This window comes from Pecten maximus, chromosome 16 (genome assembly GCF_902652985.1).
Source record: "Pecten maximus chromosome 16, xPecMax1.1, whole genome shotgun sequence".
NCBI classification, from domain to species: domain Eukaryota; kingdom Metazoa; phylum Mollusca; class Bivalvia; order Pectinida; family Pectinidae; genus Pecten; species Pecten maximus.
Genome location: NC_047030.1, coordinates 23,550,053 through 23,569,120, shown reverse-complemented (window position 1 = coordinate 23,569,120; position 19,068 = coordinate 23,550,053).

The following is a 19,068-nucleotide window of genomic DNA, read 5'->3' as shown; positions in this document are numbered from 1 at the left end:
CTTCCCACGGATTGTGTTTAGTGCTGAATCTTAACTTCTTTACGCACAGATTTCATTCTGTATTGGTGAAGACCTTACATAAATAAAACAATAGAATTAACACATAAAAAGTAGGTCAAAAGCAAACGCGTCTCGTAAACAATGGACGAAAGAGAATGCCCGGTATCCCCGTTACCAATAAAACAATTATGTGATCCATCAAACACTGAAAGATGCTGAGGGGGAAGAGTTATTGCTCTTTAACCGCAATGTATCTTGGCATTATTAATGGGTGAACTAATAAAAACTACGACAATAACAAACACTTTTCCTTATATGCATTAATAACTTGGGGCGCACAAATTATGTCGGCCAAATATAATTTTTCAATAGCATAGTATAATAAGGTTATCTACATTGTTTTCAGGAACAACTCGATGATGTAATTTTATTACAATTTGCAATCGCTATGCATAGGACAATCGTCAGAGTAGGGCGAAACCTAATAACTGATATTGAATGATACCCCCCTCCCCGGCCAGGGGATATATCAAATTTACATCCTCGTTTCATTTCATATTGAATAATTGGCATACTCACAGGACATCTGCAACATTTGACATGTCAAAGAAGATCACAGGGACAGAGGTGCATGTTATGTAACTTTGAAAGATGGACGTCAGGATAAATCTGGGAAAGCCTGTAGTTGGTTTGGTATTGTATTGTCTAATATTTTACAGATGAAAAAAAATATCAAAAACTTAATAATCTCAAATATATAAGTATCCAAAAACATCAGCTTACTTGCCTAGGGAATATAACAATCAGCTTTTAGTATTTATTAATTTGTTTGGTATTATCTATCGGACATTCAACAGCTAAGGTCGTCCAAGGAACCCTGATTTGTGTGTGCGATACATACCTGTATGTGTGATGGATGTTTTTCGGAGTGAAAATGTCAAAATATTAGCTACACACGTGAAACATGTCCATATACTGAAGACACTGTTAGATATCCTCTATATACCCATTATAACTGAACAGCATCTCGTGCATATACATCGCACAGTTTGTTTTATGTCTCGCTATCGCGTTGTATATCAACTGTCGTGTGAAAAATACAGTTGCTAACATTTGTAGCCGTGAGCAAACGCTGTTTCTATTGTTAATCAATTCGTATGATATAAATACCTTTTAAAATTGTAAAACCTATTGTCAATACTCATGGCATATTTCACCTTTTTTTTAAATAGCATGTACAGAACTTAACAAAATACATCCATTACACTGAGATAATAGAATCACCCCATTGTATAAACTCTATTGGTTCTTTGACCTTTTCTTATCTTATGTTTTAGTAATCTAGGAGACGAAACACCAACCTATTGCAGCCTCCTAAATTATACTCTAGCCACAATCATGCATCTCGCACACAGGGGAGGCTGTCGTTAAAGGACTATAGCTGTTATGATACCAAATCAGACCGACAGTGGTAATTTGTAGATATAAGGATAAATTATTTTTGTCGACAAAAAATACAATGACTAAGATACTATATTGCAGTTAAAGTAACCGCTCTTATAGGTCAGCGAGTAAGCCCTGGCACAACTGAAGCTATTAAGTTTTTATTTTGTTGCGTCATATTTGGAGACATGGCATCACCGTCGATGAGACCGAAGATAAACATATTAACATATACTATCACGTTGTCAACTTTGCTTTGCGATAGACTGATTACCATTTGCACCTTAATTAACTCTGCCTCTAATTTGTTCTACATTTACACAAACTTACTGGTCAATAATTCCGTAACGTGAGGATGAGTACATCAGGTCTTTTCGTACGGATTTTCGTAACACAACCAATGAATGTTTATACATGGCGTTTCGATGATATGTACGGTATGTAGTATATTAACTGATGAACGCAACAGTGCACATACCGGACTAGTCATCGAAACGTCAATAAATAAATATCTATTGGTTGTGGTACAAAAATCCTTCCATAAACCATTCTTTCCAACCCGAAGTAACGTAAAGAATATAAAATCATCATTTTTAAGTCATTCGACTCTCGGGTACAGTGGTCACTAAGGGTAGTAATGCAGTAATGGTTATTCAAAGCAATTTTTGCCATAGCCAATTGGGACCAAACACGCTGTTATAATACATTAGATAATTCTGTCATAAATGAACTAGCTTCGCGATAAATACACCATTTGAATACTGACGGCTTAACCACGTATATATTAGGAGTTCTTTGGTCTTTATCAATTGCTATGTTAACTAAAGTATGTACCAACATATTCTTTTTGTACATATTGTTTGATGTTTTGTTCGATACCTGTTTTGCTTACCATATAATTCACAATTTTGTTTGACCTCTGGAAATGGAAGTTTTCTGCAAAGTTTCATTAGAATTGATTCATGGGTTTCTGAGAAGTCTAAATGTAACATCGTTTACGGTCGGACGACGCACGGCGACGAACAAAAGGCGATTATGATATGGTAGGTAAGGACATTGTTCCATGGATTTGATAAAAATATGACCTTTCAATCACAATAAAATAATGATACGCGGAAAATGTGACGTCAAAATACGGACATTTGCATATTGATTGAAAAAAAATTCTTTAAAAGATTAGTTGAAATGTACATAAAACATGCTTTAATCTTAAAAAATTAATTTCAAAAATAAATTAAAATTGTAACGTTAACCTCAACTGATTTTTAGTTTCATAGTGGTATGAAACTAAAAAAAAAAGTTTGCAATTTTTTGTAAGAATTCGCTACGCTAGACTGAGGTCTATTCTTTGAAAGGAAATCCCTTTTCTCTGGGGATAGTGTTTCATCTCCCATTAAACATAGAGTAGGAAATACAATGTTAAATACTATCTTATGTCTCGTCCTCAGGCAGGTGAGCTAAATAATGATGATGTTTGAAAACAAAATAACAAATGGCCGGATGGTCATCTCTGCAGGAAGAAAGTAAAAAGTATACCTGCCGCCCTATTTCATGACACATGATAACTTAATTTGGGATGTTATCCATTCTTATTCAATGTGAGCAACTTTTTTTCTTCTATCATGTTCACTGGATACACTTTGTAATTTCATTATTGACACTGCTTCGGTTTTGGTTATTAAATGAGCGTTCGTCCTTGTGGTGAATGCTATGTTATCCCCTGGCGGAGAATGTCCATATCTTACTAAATTAGTGTTCAGCTTTGAAATTGACGGCTGAGACTGTTTCATCGTTTTTGAGTACCAAATGACCGGGTGGGTGTCGTGCGAACGTGTGCACGCACGTGTGACGGGTTAGTGTTATACCACTCTAAATATACGTCACAGGCTTAATCTTTTGACGACGTCCTTAAACTATATTATTACATCAACGGGTTAACTGTTGATACTGCTTAAAATACAAGATATATATCGAGGTTTACTATTCGATAGGAAATATAAAAAAAGCATCTCGTAACCTGCAGGGATAATTGATTTTTGTTTTGTGGTAAAAAAAAATTGTCGGTGACTATGTATCGAAATGTAGTTTTTCAGTAATTTTGTTTTCTCTCAAATCAATTCAGCCCTGTTATTGAATATACCAAAGCACTTATAGAAAGTAAATGTACGTTATTAACTTAAAACTATCCCAATATCTGCGGTACCTGAGTTCGGCTAAATTTGATACAATGCAAAGTCAAATTCAATCACATAATGTTCCGTGACCGTATCCATGGCTGGTTCCGTGATTCTGTATAATGAGGGTCCATACCAGACATATGTCTGTCAAGATGTCTATGGTCTGGTTTTGGGGCCAGATGAAACTCGGACTTGTTTATTAAATCCGTGCGGGAGTTCGTTCCTTCTCTTTCTGACAGTCTCCTGTGGGTTTGGTTCAGAGTATATCTGATGTATTCCATTTCGCATACTAAAATATCAGTAAAACTTGTTAGCTGTTGGGTACATCCCGTGATCGCCCTGATCATGGTGCTCTAGAGGGAATCATCTGTGATGAGCCTAACACGTCACTTTGACCGCTATCTATGCCAGACGGGCTGCCAATATGGCTCTTGATGTGCCGGTCACGCCAAATCCCGAGTTCATATTTGATGTGTCATTTATTACTGCTGACTTTTTATTCTTTACTGGAAAGTTATCATTGCTCATAGACTGAATTTGCGACTAGTATGGGAAGCTACGTTTCAAGGCCTAGCATTGCAATGTGGCCACAAAATGGATCTTTGACTTGAAATGACATTTCAGGGGAAGGACATCCTTATTTTGGCAGAATCATTTATTATCTATAATATTTTTAACGGTCAATGAACCCTGTAAATGAAAATAAAAATTGGTATAAAAGGAAACATCAAACAAAACGACATGTGTAAAGAATCTGCTGTTAGAGGTTAAACGTCCTCGCAATAGCCAGGGTCATACGAGGACGGGTGCCAAGGAGTCACCTATGACCTTAGCTGTTGATAGGACGTTTAAGAAATAATATCCAAACCTAGAAATAAAGAGTATTGAGGAAAGAAAGGAATTATTTAAGATCCCAAGTGTTGCAGTGAGACAGGAGATATATTTTGGTCGAGTCATTGTCTCCTAAATAGAGAGAGGTAGGGTTTCAAAATGGCGCAAGAAGTAAATATGATAGCTTGTATGTGCCATTGGGAGCCTCAGTTGATAGGCATTTAAGTCCAAAGATGTACATACGCAAGAATAAAGCGTCGTTTTTGTAAAAAGTAAATTATTTGCATTGTTTTATATCCTATCGACAATTTGAGTCTTTAGGGCCAAACAACACCAGAATAAAAGGACAACAACAGACAGAAAACGCATTAAAATGACAAATATCATCTGTTTGCAATATGCATTAGTAGTTTTATTATCTGGACAAAAGAGTCCAATTTTGATTTATCAAAAGCAATGGAACATTTCTATGAACTAACTGATGTCATCCTTCGTCGACATCTGTCTGGTTGATGTATTTTGTCCCCTTCCCAACAAGTTAAATAATGCTTTGGCTTGGTTTATTATTGTTTAATTTCCTATCAACAGCTAAGGTCATTTAAGGACGGTGTTCCGTGCGAGCGACATGCATGCGTGTGGTGAGATGCATGCGTGTAAGTGTTTGGGGAGGCTGCAGTATGTTCGTGTTAAGTCTCCTTGTGATAGTCCGGAGATTTTGCCGATTTATACTGCTACCTCACTGCCGAAGACACCCAGCGGGACATCCCGTTGGGGCAATTTATACCGACAAAGGGCAAACCAGTCGTCCCACGCACAAATTGCTGAGCGCTAAGCAGGAGTAGCAACTGCCTTTTTAAAAGATCTGGTAGGTCTCGGCCAGGGGACAGAACAAAAAGCCGTTCTCACATAGGAGAACGCTCAACTGAATGCAAAAAGTGAGGAATTGTCAAGGGATCAATTGGAAAGAAGAAAGTTTTTAAGAAAGAAGATAAAACATAAGATCTCAAATAGTCTCTTACTGCGATGGAACAGTAGGTACACTTTTACGTCCTACCTGTAGGGCTATAATAAATCAAGGAAACTATTTCCTCACAAGATTATATTACTTTCGACGTTTTTTTTTATCTCTTTAATATTAGTTGTATGTTAGTGGGACGTAAAATGATCAACCAACCATCTGCATACGTAATGATATCTCGATTCGTCGGTTTCATTTATTTAGAAAATATGAAGTTTGGAGCACCAGTAGCGACTTGCGGTTCTGTGAAGTTTTCATTGATTATATACCTTTATTCTGAAATCACTATGATTACCCACAGGAGACCAAAATATATGAACGGTCACCAGACCTTCATTTATAAAAATCAAGAATATACAACGCATATATACATAATTGACAGTATTAATGATCCGACACATAAAACAGAGCATGTTTTTGTTGTTATAGCATTTTTAAAATTGAGGAAGTGTTTTAGTTCATTTTTCTCCTGTAAAACGCCCCTTCTGGAAGGTCGTTTTGTTTTTGTGTCAAAGGGATATCTATGGAAGGAACTTAGCACGTAAAGAGAAAGCCGTGTGAAAGGAAAAGGAAGATGTAGGTGTAATAATGGAGTCAGGCGATCTATTTTGGTCTCTTCAATGTTCCCTAAATAGAGCATCCCAAATTCTTCACGAGTCCCAAAATAAGTCCACTCTCACGACATATGGCGAGATAACGCAACATGCATGGGGAAACATGATGCCCCGAGGTAATGTAATTTACAATTATGGTACAGGATCGCAAGACCTTTCCTCTTCTGAAGTTTATGATATATCAGGGTCTGAAGAAGACTTTAAGAATTTCAGACAACTTCATCCATATTTGGTCACAACTCAATGTTCCTAGTGCAAGAGGCCATATTATTTGATTTTGGTTTATCTTCTGTCTTGGAAGCTTCCTGAAAAATTCTATCAAAATTAGTTAAGGTGTGTAAAAAAACGGCGCATGACTACAGACGGATCATGGCAGCAATATATCATATTCGGGTCGGATAAACTGAAAGGAATGATGTTATCAATTTCGTAACGCCTTTCATGTGCCATTGATTAAAGCCATATGGATTATGAACAAGGTTTAATGGAATGATAATATTGATAGGCCGTTCAAACAATAACGCTATGTTTCATTATCCCGCTGTAAGTTGATCAGCGATTTAAAGTTGGCCCTTAATAAAACAGGTTATTTTCCATGTGTTATATTTCGGGACATATCTTGTGCCCCCATCCCAACACTGGGGATCTTGAATCATTCCTTTCTGTCCTTTTCCGGACCGCCTTGTCTTTCTGTGTTCTTCTAAAGACTTTTCTTCGACATCTGTACTCATATGACCCTGGCTGCTGCGGCGACGTTTAGCACCGAAAACCAAACCAATTCTAGACAAAAAATGATATTGCTCCCTATTTCAACATTCAATATTTCCCAATGTGCTGCGAGGACGTTTAACAAAAAAAATCAAACCAACTTGAGCAATTATAGACAAAAAGTAATCTGACTCCCTATTTCAACATTTGATATTTCCCCATCTGCGCATGTGGGTTAATGTTGCGTCCCATTTTGTTGCTCATTAGTGTATTCATGTAAAATATACATTGTTGTACATTGTTGCAACTTGTACATTCCAATGACGTCACATTGTTTACAGATCCCGCGTTGTGTCTGCACTGCCTGACACGAAGGCTTCATTCTGTGTTTTTTAGTGTTTTTGTTAGTTTTCTGATAATTCAATTGATCAGGAATGATTAAACAACCCCAATCAATATGAGGTGTGAATGTAATTTTAAGTTTAAACCGCATGTTGCGAAAAATACTTCAACTTTCACTTTGTCAGTGCATTCGTGATCGCAGCTTCGATCGGCTGTCATGGCAACGACGAGGACGGTGGTTTCATCACAGTGACGAATTTACAAACTTGCATGTGTACAGCCGAAAACTTCTAACTATACCTTATGTCTTTGGAAATCATCTGTAAATAATTAATTGAATTAATTTCGATCCATTGCATTCGTTTATTAACGTTTGTTCGTTTCTATATGCCGATTTCGATACTTAAAACACTGAAGAGTTCCAATATTGGAGAATGAACATTAACACTTGCTCTATGAATCGTCCTAGAGCACCCGACTACCCTAAATAAATACTTATGAAACAGGTAAGAGCGTGAAGGTAATTGTATGAGAACACCGAAAAGTGCTGTACATTCTTACGAAAATGACAAACATCATCAAAATTACTTAAAAAGTAGTCAATTAATCGGCACTTCTTCAATTAACACCAGTTTATAACGCCGTTATGTAACCATACTTGAATAAATAGAAGAATGTACAGCACTTTTTCTCGGTTTCTTAGTACGATGAATAAGTGTATCATATTTGTTTGTACGACAAAATACGTTGGTCGGGTGCTCTGGTCATATTTACCGACCAAGTGTTAATGTAGTCCTTCGTGCCGGTCACGTGACCACGCGAGAACACGAGGAACGACGAAAACATCCCGATAAAGACGTTGGACACCTAACATTAAAATCCGATCAAAAAAACAAACAGAACTAACCGGGAAATCATTAAATATTGAATTTATATTAAAACATGACGTTTTTTGTTCTTTTTAATTATAAATGCAACATTAACCCACATGCGTGGTTGTTTTTTCTGTTGGTGATCCCTTAGACAGTCGTCAAGGGGTAATCCTGTCTGCTGCGAGACATTAGTCTCTAAACAAAGATATAGACAATTTTCGTTACATTTTAACACTTTAATGAGTATGTTAGATATAGATTTTCATAGATACGTAACGGAGCACTCTCTAGCCCTCAAGCAAAATGTGTATATGCTAGAGTAGGTGTCATCCAATTTGATGGATAAAATCGATATTTCCACGCCATGGCGCATCATTAACGGGTTGTAATTATTCCTTCAGAACTGTAGAATAACAAATACTTGCGTTGTAACTTCAACTTTTGAAAGCAGGAATGTGAAGGTATAGAACTACCATCGAACTATATCATTCATACATAACAAGACAGGAACAATGTATGACATATATGTACTCGTGAAACTGGTATGGCACAATACACACACGCATTGCTTGATCTGTTAAAGGCGATTGGGAATCTATATGTATATATCTTTCCCAATGACTCCCCTTTTTGCATTGGTTTTGATATTTGATCCAGAAGATGAGAGCTAGGGGTTCTGTAATCAGCCCTTAACATACGCAAGTATTAAAATATCAGAGTACTTATATGGTTTCTGATTGACAACTAAGATGTTTGGCGTCGAGGTCATACACAAAAAAAGTAAAAACCAACCATCAGAGACCGATTTCTTGACACCATCCTTTAAATCAATTAGACATAACACATTACCAAATCAACTTATTATTACAGTATGATAACCGCGCCGACAATATATGATGCATCGTATTCAATGATGCATTTGATGGTATCAACGTAGATGCGTTCCGGGATGACACGTGTATGAGCGGCGGGGAATGAATGTTTCGTATCTTGCAGCATTTTGTAAGAGACGACTAACTGGGTTGGGGGTGGTTTCTCTAATGTCTTCTGTTCATGGAACATTAAACAGCGATAGAATAAGGCCCGCTGTGTCCCACTGCAGGCTGATCGTAGGGAAACTTAACCTGGACCCCTGGAAGAACCGGGAATTTCCTACGTGTCTAGTAAGGAGGCTTCTAAGAGACCAATCACTGCCCTATTTCAACACTTCATATCTTAAAGCTGACAATGCAAGTTAAAAAGCATCCAATTGAGATGTTTAAAAAATAATACATATATAGATTTCGAAAAACCGTTTCCGAGACAATCCCCAGTTATGGTAGTGTCGTAACTAAGGACGGGCAGACATTTTTCTTTTTTGTTATAAAAAGTATGTGCTTCGTCACACTCGCATTCACTCTAACCTCAGGTGACACACCTGCATCACCAACACTATATCTGTACACCACGTGACCTACATTGATTCGCGAACGACACCAAACAGAAAAAGCACTTACCTGTAACCTGCGCAGAAAGATGGTCAGTTGCTCTCATTTAACTTTCAAATCTTGTTCAAAATAAAGTCTCCAAAAAAATGCTGAAAAATGCTTAACGAATTAATCCCAAATACTCTATCCGTTTTCTCACGTGTTTTTCGTGGGTGCAGCCATCTTGATAACAAGTTAACAGTCCGAGGAGTTCCGATTTTTTCTCTCGTCTACACTAGCACTCGGAACTCCTCGGATCTATTCATATTGTCTACACTACACTAGGACTGTTGTAGTGCAGTAGTGCGGTTTTATCACGCTTTAATTGTGTTATGACACGTACACAAATGATACAAAGACACGGAAAATATTTCGATGGAAACTATGGATATAATACTGTAACAGTTGTAAAGTTATTCTTGCTGCATATCCCACTGGAAAGACTCAGGTAGGAATTTACTCATATTTACTCTGGTTATAATTTTATTAGGTGCATATTTTGTTGAGGGTCAATATTTTCTTTTCTTTCTTTTATTGTAAAATAAAATATATATGTATATGTAAAATTATCTCTTCAAATTCCATATCCAAGTTCTGCAATTGCGTACAATGTAAACAAAAACACGCTGGCGTGTGTATTCTGAACGTATACTATATATAATGGAGGGATAGACTGATAATTGTCTCAATGAACGCACGCGCTTTTATAGCGGTTCGTATCCACGCATAACAAAAAAGAAAAATGTCTGCCCGTCCTTAGATACGACACTACCATAACTGGGGGATGTCTCGGAAACGATTTTTGGAAATCTGTAGATGTATTTTTCTTTAATCTCAATTGGAAGCTTTTTAACTTGCACTGTCAGCTTTAAGTCTTTCCTTTCTTTTCTTACTGTTGAACTTTTCTTGCTCTTGGAGTTTCCTTGACAGCACCCGTCCCTATTTGAACCTGACCGTGTCGAGGCCGTAAAACCCGAACCACTCATTAAAGTGATTACTAATTTTTGTAGCAGAAGTTTCACTGACAACTTAGACAGGATGTCACATCCGTAAAGATCACACGTATGTGAAGATATTTGGAATAACACACTTATGCATCTCGCACATTGGAGAGACCGTCCTTAAATGACAATAACAGTTGACAGGACGTTAAACATTGTAATACCAAAACGAAACCACCGTGCCTCTAAACAAAATACACATTGTTTAAAGTCCTATCAAGACCTAAGGTTATTTAAGGACGGTATCCCATGTGTGCAGTATACATGCGTATGATGAGTGCCTATGCGTGCTTTGGTAGACTGCGGCATGTCCGATTTATAGTGCTACCTGACTGAAGCATACTGCCTCAGCACCCACCCGGTCACATTATACTGACAACTGGAAAACCAATTAAGTATATCGCCGGAGTCACCCCCAGCATATACTGGCGACAGGCGAACCAGTAGTCCGTCTCCCAAATGATGAACAGGATGGTTAACTTCAAGATTTATAGTCTTGGTATTAAGAAATTTGATGGACTATTTCAATGAAAAAATGTATTTTTCTTACCTTTTTAACAATTCATGAAAGTAGATTATGAGCCATATTAAATGATTGCTTCATCACCTTGCTCATTGTGATGGCAGCATCTTTTCATGGAATACAAATCGCAGGTGCTGCTAACAGTGTCGTTCTTTATATTTGGAACCGCAATGCAACAGAAAATATTGATGGCTCCCAAAATGCCTCGTGAATAAGTCTTCGTATTTGAAGACCTGTCACCAAATATAATAAAGACAATGGTATATTCCACTAATGTTTCTTTGGTTAATGTTTAGCTTAAAGGTTTGTCGCAAAGTAGTCCATTGTCGGTATAATATAATCGAATGGATTGTCACACAACGGTATCAAGATGTGGCATTTCATTTTGATGGCACTATAAAGTGTCGAAGCCTCCTCAAAGACTCCCGCCTCATCCATCCAAGTAAAATCACGCCTATGTCTGAAAAAAACCCACTATACTGTCTTCATGTGTTGTTGCGGTGATTTTCCTATCGAGTAAGCATTTTGATCGCCTGTTTAAGATAGGTAATAAACCTTCCACCTTTACTTTTGGCACCTATGTATCATAAAGCGGCCCCGTTAAACAAGGATTGTCCATGGATATTATGTTTGTGGTGTGAAGACTGCACAATAACAACCCTACAGCTCAGGCACTGAGTAAAGGAATAGTACAGGGGACACTGCAGTCGAATTGTAAGCGGAGTTGGAGACCTACTTCCTTTGTGTCTTCTAGGTGGAAACAGAAAAGCCATCATATACATACGTTTTAATGAAATATGGGTGATATATATGGAGCAGGAAGGAAAATAACACGATCGTCCCTTGTCTGAAAATATAAACATGTCTAGTAATGCCAATTTCTGTCAGATCAGCTGTCTGGCATCATCGAATAATTGTTATCAAAGTCGAATATGCCTGACGGAATTATTCAGAGGTCCAGTACATGGGCAGGTGTTCTAGTACCAATTCGATTTAAGGAACATAACCAGAGAAGGTTTTTGTATCAAAAATCATTCAGACATACGATGTATTTTCTTCTTGCCTTCCAGCAAGAACGCCGACCATGATCAACAAATAAATAATGGCGATTGAACAATACAGTTGTTCAGACATATCAGGAACCAAAAATATATTCATAAAAAAATATAATAGGCAGTTCACGCGGTTGAGACATGCAGATGGTTGAAGCCTATTTTGGTAGTATAATGGATCCTAAAACCTAGTAGCCCTAGTAGATCATGAATTTCAGTACCCATTAGCGTTCCTTGTGGTTTCAGCATCACTGCCCGTTTTTCACTTTGAGTCTTTGCGACTCGACGATTGGGAAAAGAATATAGGAGTTGGTACCGATTGCATGTGCGTAGAATATGACTTATGGGAACCCCTTGCCTAGTTAGGTTACACGTTTAGTACCCTCTGAAAGGACAAATATCAATCTTACACATACAATAGCCTCCCAAAACACATATCAGCGCTCACAAAACACATGCATGTGAACCGTCCTTAAATGACCTCAGATGTTCATAGGACATTCCAAAATAATAAACCGAACCATTGCCTGTTGGCCTTAATGCTCAGCGTCCATTGAAGCAATAACATGTGCTCCCGCTCCATAAAAACATACTTATTAAGCTCGGTTCCATGACTAGCTGTTCGAAGTTGGCGGAACATATAAGTTTTGTTTACTAATACTTAACGTCCTATCATCAGCTAATAATAATATGTAGTAGTTCTGAAAAACCACACTGATATCTGATGCTTAAATAAGGGTCTCGTATTACTGTTAAACCATATTGATAAGGTACTTAAGAATGTCCACTTTTCTAGAAATATAATAGTCATGCAAATATATACTAAAAATAAATCCCTGGTAATAAGTGCAACTGTTCAAGAGGTTTACAAATGTTTATAAATGTATAAAACCTCATATTAAAACTACTATAGCATTATTTTGCAAAGAAGATCCCATGTTGTATTAAAGAAGATTGTGGCTCCTTTTGGTCCGAAGGGGCGGGGCCTGATAATGGATAGTGGGGTAAATATTTCAAATCGCTTCTTGTCCTCATGGACTTAATGTATTTTTATGATATTTGGTCAGAGTGTGGCCCATCAGTATAGTAAACAAGATTAATTAAATCCCTCTTCTTTAATATTGACAGGTAGTAAAAAAAGTAGAAAAATATAACTATTAAAAAAAAAATATATATTAATCATAACTGCTGACCTATCTCAGTGAGCGATGTAGGCCCTCTGTGCCTCTTGTCTTATGTTTAAAATTATAAGATATAATAAAACAACATTAATGAACACAAGTTTTGAATGTAGTTTTATGAAAAACAGCAGGTAACGAATGAGACATCAGCTTTCACATTTTCGGTTGATTCTTGATCGCGGCTGGGATCGGCTGTCATTAGGACGGTCATTTTACGAGTGTTTGATCCTTCAACGTGGATGAAAAAAAACAAACTTTTACTCCATACTTTTTACATTTTTGCTTTTGGAAAATTATCTGCAAGTAAGTAATTATGACCCGTTGAATTCTTGAATAAACGTTTGTTCGTTTCTATGCCGACTTCAATACTTAAAACCCCTGCTACGGTTGAACTTAGAGACACGGGGACAAGAAAGAATTAATGCCTTATTTCAACACATGGAATCTGCCGTGATTTCCAGGACTGCTTTTTCGATTTGTTTCCCGATGTCCCTGATATGGCCGTGGCCTTCCTAAGGATATAAAAGGATAATAATCAGACTTCCAGCCATGTGCATAATTTTGATAATGGAATAAAATAATGACAAAAAAATATGTATATCTAAGGAAATGAAGATAAAGAAAAATGCAATTTGGTAGAATTGTAAAATCTAGTTTAACCCAAGGCATTGTAGTTTAATAAAAGTTCAAGTGCATCACTATTGAATAAACACAGCAAAATCAATGGTATGCTCAATGCAAATATTTTGATTTCTGTACAATTTGAAATAAGCCATTACATGAAATATATAATCCAATTATACACTTTTAGTGAAACTGTCCTGAAATATAATCAAACGCAAAGTAACGGCGCCATCACGACCTTGATATTATTCTGAAAGTAAGTTAGGGATAAGAGGAAAACCATTATTTTTGAATTGTCCTTTCGCTTAAAAAGATTAAAATACTATTTGTCTACTATGTCACACGGGCTATCGTGTTATGCTTGGTTGATATCACATTAAAATGAATCTATATTTAATTTACTTTATATGCGATTCTGTTTGTAAATGATCCAGTCCGTTGCAATATGGAAGTAAATGCTCGCAGTTGCAAAGGTCAAGTACAGATAGTGTGCACGCGTTGAGAAGACCGCATTTATACTGTCGTCCAGCTGAAATATAAGGTAGTTGAAATGTGGTTTAAACACGTTTACAAACTAAATCCTGTAGGTAGGGCGTACAAAAATAAATATGTTGCCCCCATTGCACTGGTCGTAAGAGGTGACTAGGATATTTCGTCTTCCTAATATCTCTCTTGATACTGCTTCGCTTTAAGCCTTTGGTTGAGCGTTCGCCGAGGAATGCTTTGTGTTCTGGTCGCTTGGCTAGACATGTCGGAGTTTATTAATAAAAATGGTAGTTGATGTTGCTTAACTCTCAGCAATTAATAACGAGAGTTTGACGACATGCTCGCGCGTTGGCAGTGTAATGTGACGGGTTAACGTGTCCTACTGGATGTCTTTGGCAGTATGCTTTAGTGAAGTTTCGCTTTCACAAAATTGACAAGGAGGCATTAGAAATTTAATGACCGTGTAAAAAACTGACTAAATTAAAAAATCTATTTAATTTGTTTGCATAATTTGGCTTATATTTTTTTCCAGTATAATACCCAATTTATTGACCTCTTAGTAATGGGATATGAATGTTTGTCTACTTGAAGTAGTCATATTTCCCTAAGGGCGTACCAAGGGGGCCATAATTGTATAATATACCGCAGTCTCCTTAAACACATACTCGTCTCATGCATACATCTTGCACACAGCAGAGGCCTTCCTTAAATGACCACTGCTGATATATATGACGTTAGATAATACAAAACCAAACTAAAAAAAAATCCATAATAGCACAGAAGGTTAAACTAGAGGTAAAAAAATGAACCATCGCAAAACACAATAATAAGATAAAGTCTAGCAGAGCAAGACGAAACCGCTATATAATGCAATTAAATGCATTTTGGCTATACTGTATTAACTATGAAATGTGCGAATATCATTGGTGTCTTGTTTAATCCTTCCAGAATGGTGTTTTAATTGTGCTCCATCGATGCTCTCTTCCAACGAAAACGAAATCAGGTTATGCAAGATCTCAAAATGACAACCCATGTGGTGACAACGGAACAACCAGGGTTTGCATTTCAAAGAACATTCAGCACGGAAATCCGAACCAAGGCATTTAATATCAAATCAAAAGGGAGATGTTAGCACCGTAGTATGTAAACGGAAATTGATTTTAAAATGTACTAACACTTTTCCACTTCTGTACATCATATACCGACAGTGGATATATTCACCTTTTTATGTTGGAAATCCGCGTCAAAAGACGACATGTACATTTTTAGGTGACGTTTGACATAGATTCGTAACAAGTATATGCTTATAAATGGGTGCAATATGTATAGTTGAATTTGCAAACGCGAGAGGACAACTTCCTCTCTACGATTTGCTCTAAATATATAACAAATGCCAGATTTAGGTTGCATATCGCACAGTTTGTAAACCATTGTGGTCAATTTTCTTCCCAGTTGTATTGATCACATAGGGCAATAATTTTGAGGGTTGGTTGAATCTAGTATTGGGAATCGGTTTAGATTTGAACACCAATGATCGGATGGTTTCAAGATATCTGGTAATTTATTCCTCAATCTTCTCTTCAATTGGGTTTATTGACTCTCACACAATCATCGGATCATCAAATATCTACCATGTAGTTTCGTACTTTTGCAAGAGGTTCATCAAACAAATTAAAGTATAATTGGCGTGTTTTGTATATTGCCTGGTAGCATTAGAAACTCAGGTTCTGGACAAGGCACATATTCATTTGGCTTTTCTATTTCAATTTTTCAGTTGAAACACTAAATTGATTTTTTCTTACTTTTTGCTTGAGTAAATTGTGTGTGAACTTTTTCCTTGTCATAAATATTTTAAAAAATCCAAATGTTCATGCATGCAACTTGAATGAGTTCTTTGTCCTCTGTTTCGACTAGTTCATGCATTCTTTGTCATCATTCAGCTAGGAATTTTCCCGGTTTTAGAATGATATGAATACATTTCTGTAAGGTAGGATTCTGATCAGCAGGCAGTATCGCAGAAGCAGAAGCAGAAGGCTCAACAATTTTATAACTTCTTCTGCGAGACACTGATCTTCAAATGAACAGGAACACCTCTTTACGACATCCTGTATAGTTTTTGAGGATGCTCGATCATTTCAAAGGGTAACGATGACAGGCGTCTGCTCAAGGAGTCTTTTAAGAAGGTTTAAGGAACTATTTCATCTAGTTGGAACATCAGTGATTTTCCTATGATCAATCGCAGCACCTTCCAAAAGAAGCCTTAACATCTCCAAGAGCATGTCACTGAGTTTGATGACATGTGGAAATGATTAACTAGCTTCTTGCCCTTCCCCAACATTCCTGATATTTCTGTGATTGGCAAGGCATTTTTAACAATTAAGTTCAGTTTGTGTCCAAAGCAGCCAAAAATCTCCTGTCAGTAAAGGCAGCAATGTTTCCATTTTTTCTGGGTCAATGCGAGTGCCCGGGCAAAATATTTTCTTTAATTTGACTACCTTCACTTTTTGTTGTCTTTAACTAACTACTTCAGAATTAATGAAATGTGCTGTGACTATAGAAATAAAGGGTTTGTTTATTTGTCTAACCGTCAAGTCCAATTCAAATATCATGTAACCAATCTAGCTCCTTCCTAATCTTCAGGGCGACTGCAGCTTTGGTCTTGCATTAAGTCTATTGAAGTACGTTTCTTCTCGGTATTTGGTATCAGTGAAACAGTAAAATCAATTTACAATAACTGGAATATGATTAAAAAAAAAATAAAAATAAAAAAAAAATAAAATGAAAATAGAGGTTTAAAATCTTCAATAAATATTAATATAGAAATTTCCTGTTTTCATACTGATAGTTCTAACTTCCAATCATGTAATGATGTACATGTAATGATACTGTTTTTTAATGGTATGTTCTAGTTCTCATGCTTTAATAATCTCCTTCATTACTTTATTTACTACTTTCTTCCTCCTAATGTCTCGCCTGACAATGCCTCACTTTTGGCCTTCAGTTGAGCGTTCGCCCCAGTGAGGAAGACTGGGTTCTGTCCCCTAACCGAATCATACCAGAGTCTTTAAAAGTGGTAGTTACTACTCCTGCTTAGCGCTCAGCATATTAGGAGTGGGACGACTGGTTCGCCCGTTGTCCATATAATGTGACTGGGTGGAGTGTCCTGCTAGATGTCTTCGTCAGTATGCTTCAGTGAGGTAGCACTATATATGGGCTAAAGTTCCGGACTATCACAAGGAGACTTAACACGAACATACCGCAGCCTCCCAAAATACACATACGCACTCACCACACGCATGCATTCCGCACGCACGGGACATCGAGGACATCTCTACATCGAGGTCTTTGTGTTCATTTGTTTTGTGAAACATCAAATAAGTTGTGTTTCCTTCAAAAAATAAAAACAATAGTCAGAAAATTGTAGCTAATGGCTGCATTAGATTAACTGTAACCAAAATTAGATCATCCGCAAAAATATTTTAACATTACCATATTGACTTGTCTTTTATTGTTGTTCCTCTATTTATTCACATACCAAAACCTTATTGATGCCTCATGTGTTACAAGAGTTAAGAAAGTGTATAAAACAATACTGGATTTTATTTTTGTGGATTATGGTTATTAGAGGTCGTACATTGCTCAAAATTCCGAAACTGAGTTCAACACAATCAACATTCGTAGACGACGTGGTCGTATATACCGTATTACGGACTTTGACCGTATTATGCATTACATATTTGTAGACGAATACAAATAAACAGAGTTAAGTCACAAACAAAATTACATAGCTATAATAAGGTTTCAAAAGTGTCACCGATGTGTGAATGTTGTTTGCGAGCTCGTTTACCTTTGTTTGCATAATCTTTCCGACAACACATCAGTATTAATGTTGTCCTACATTATATAAGTACATTAGATCATTGTCATTATTTCCATGTTTACAATATTGTACGTGCTCAATAAGCATTTAAAATGAAAGTACACATTGTCTTCTGTATAATGACGACCATTTCAGGTCACTCGCATTTTAAGTGAGGTCACGTGACTGGTTAAATGCAACAACATTAACACCATTATAGATTTGTAACCTCTAAATCACTTTTTGACGGGCTATCTGGAACCAATGGATACAGTTTATCAATATTAACCTGAAAAGTCTGATGCATTTGATTGGTTTTATCGATTACCTTATTTAATGTCGAGGAGAGGCCCATTTTCGGCGTTTTTGGCTTTATATTCGAACGTTCCCCCTATTTGTCACGGAAATCATTCAGGTGCACAGCAAAATCTATATAAATGAGTTAATTTCCTATCAAAAATTATCATTAATCTAATATTTTTTTAAGTTTGATACAATGTTGCAAATTTGAAAAAAATAAATCGATATGAATGTTCAAGTCCCGATATTGGAACTCTTCAGTGTTTTAGTGTCGAAAGGCGGCATAAAAACGAACAAACATCACTACACGAATGCAATGCATCGTAACTTATTAAATCTATTATTTGCAGATTATGTTCACAGACATATTGTTTTATGTAGAACGTTTTCAAGTTGGTAAATTTGATATTGTGTGTTAAAACCAAGGCCTTCATCGTTGCGAGAACAGTCGATCCAGGCTTCGATCAGGCATGCAGTGACAAAGTGAAAGTAAAATTCTTATGCGTAACTTAACGATTTCCGTAAAACTCTATTCATAGCTGGTATTATTCGATGTTGCTGTACTATATCT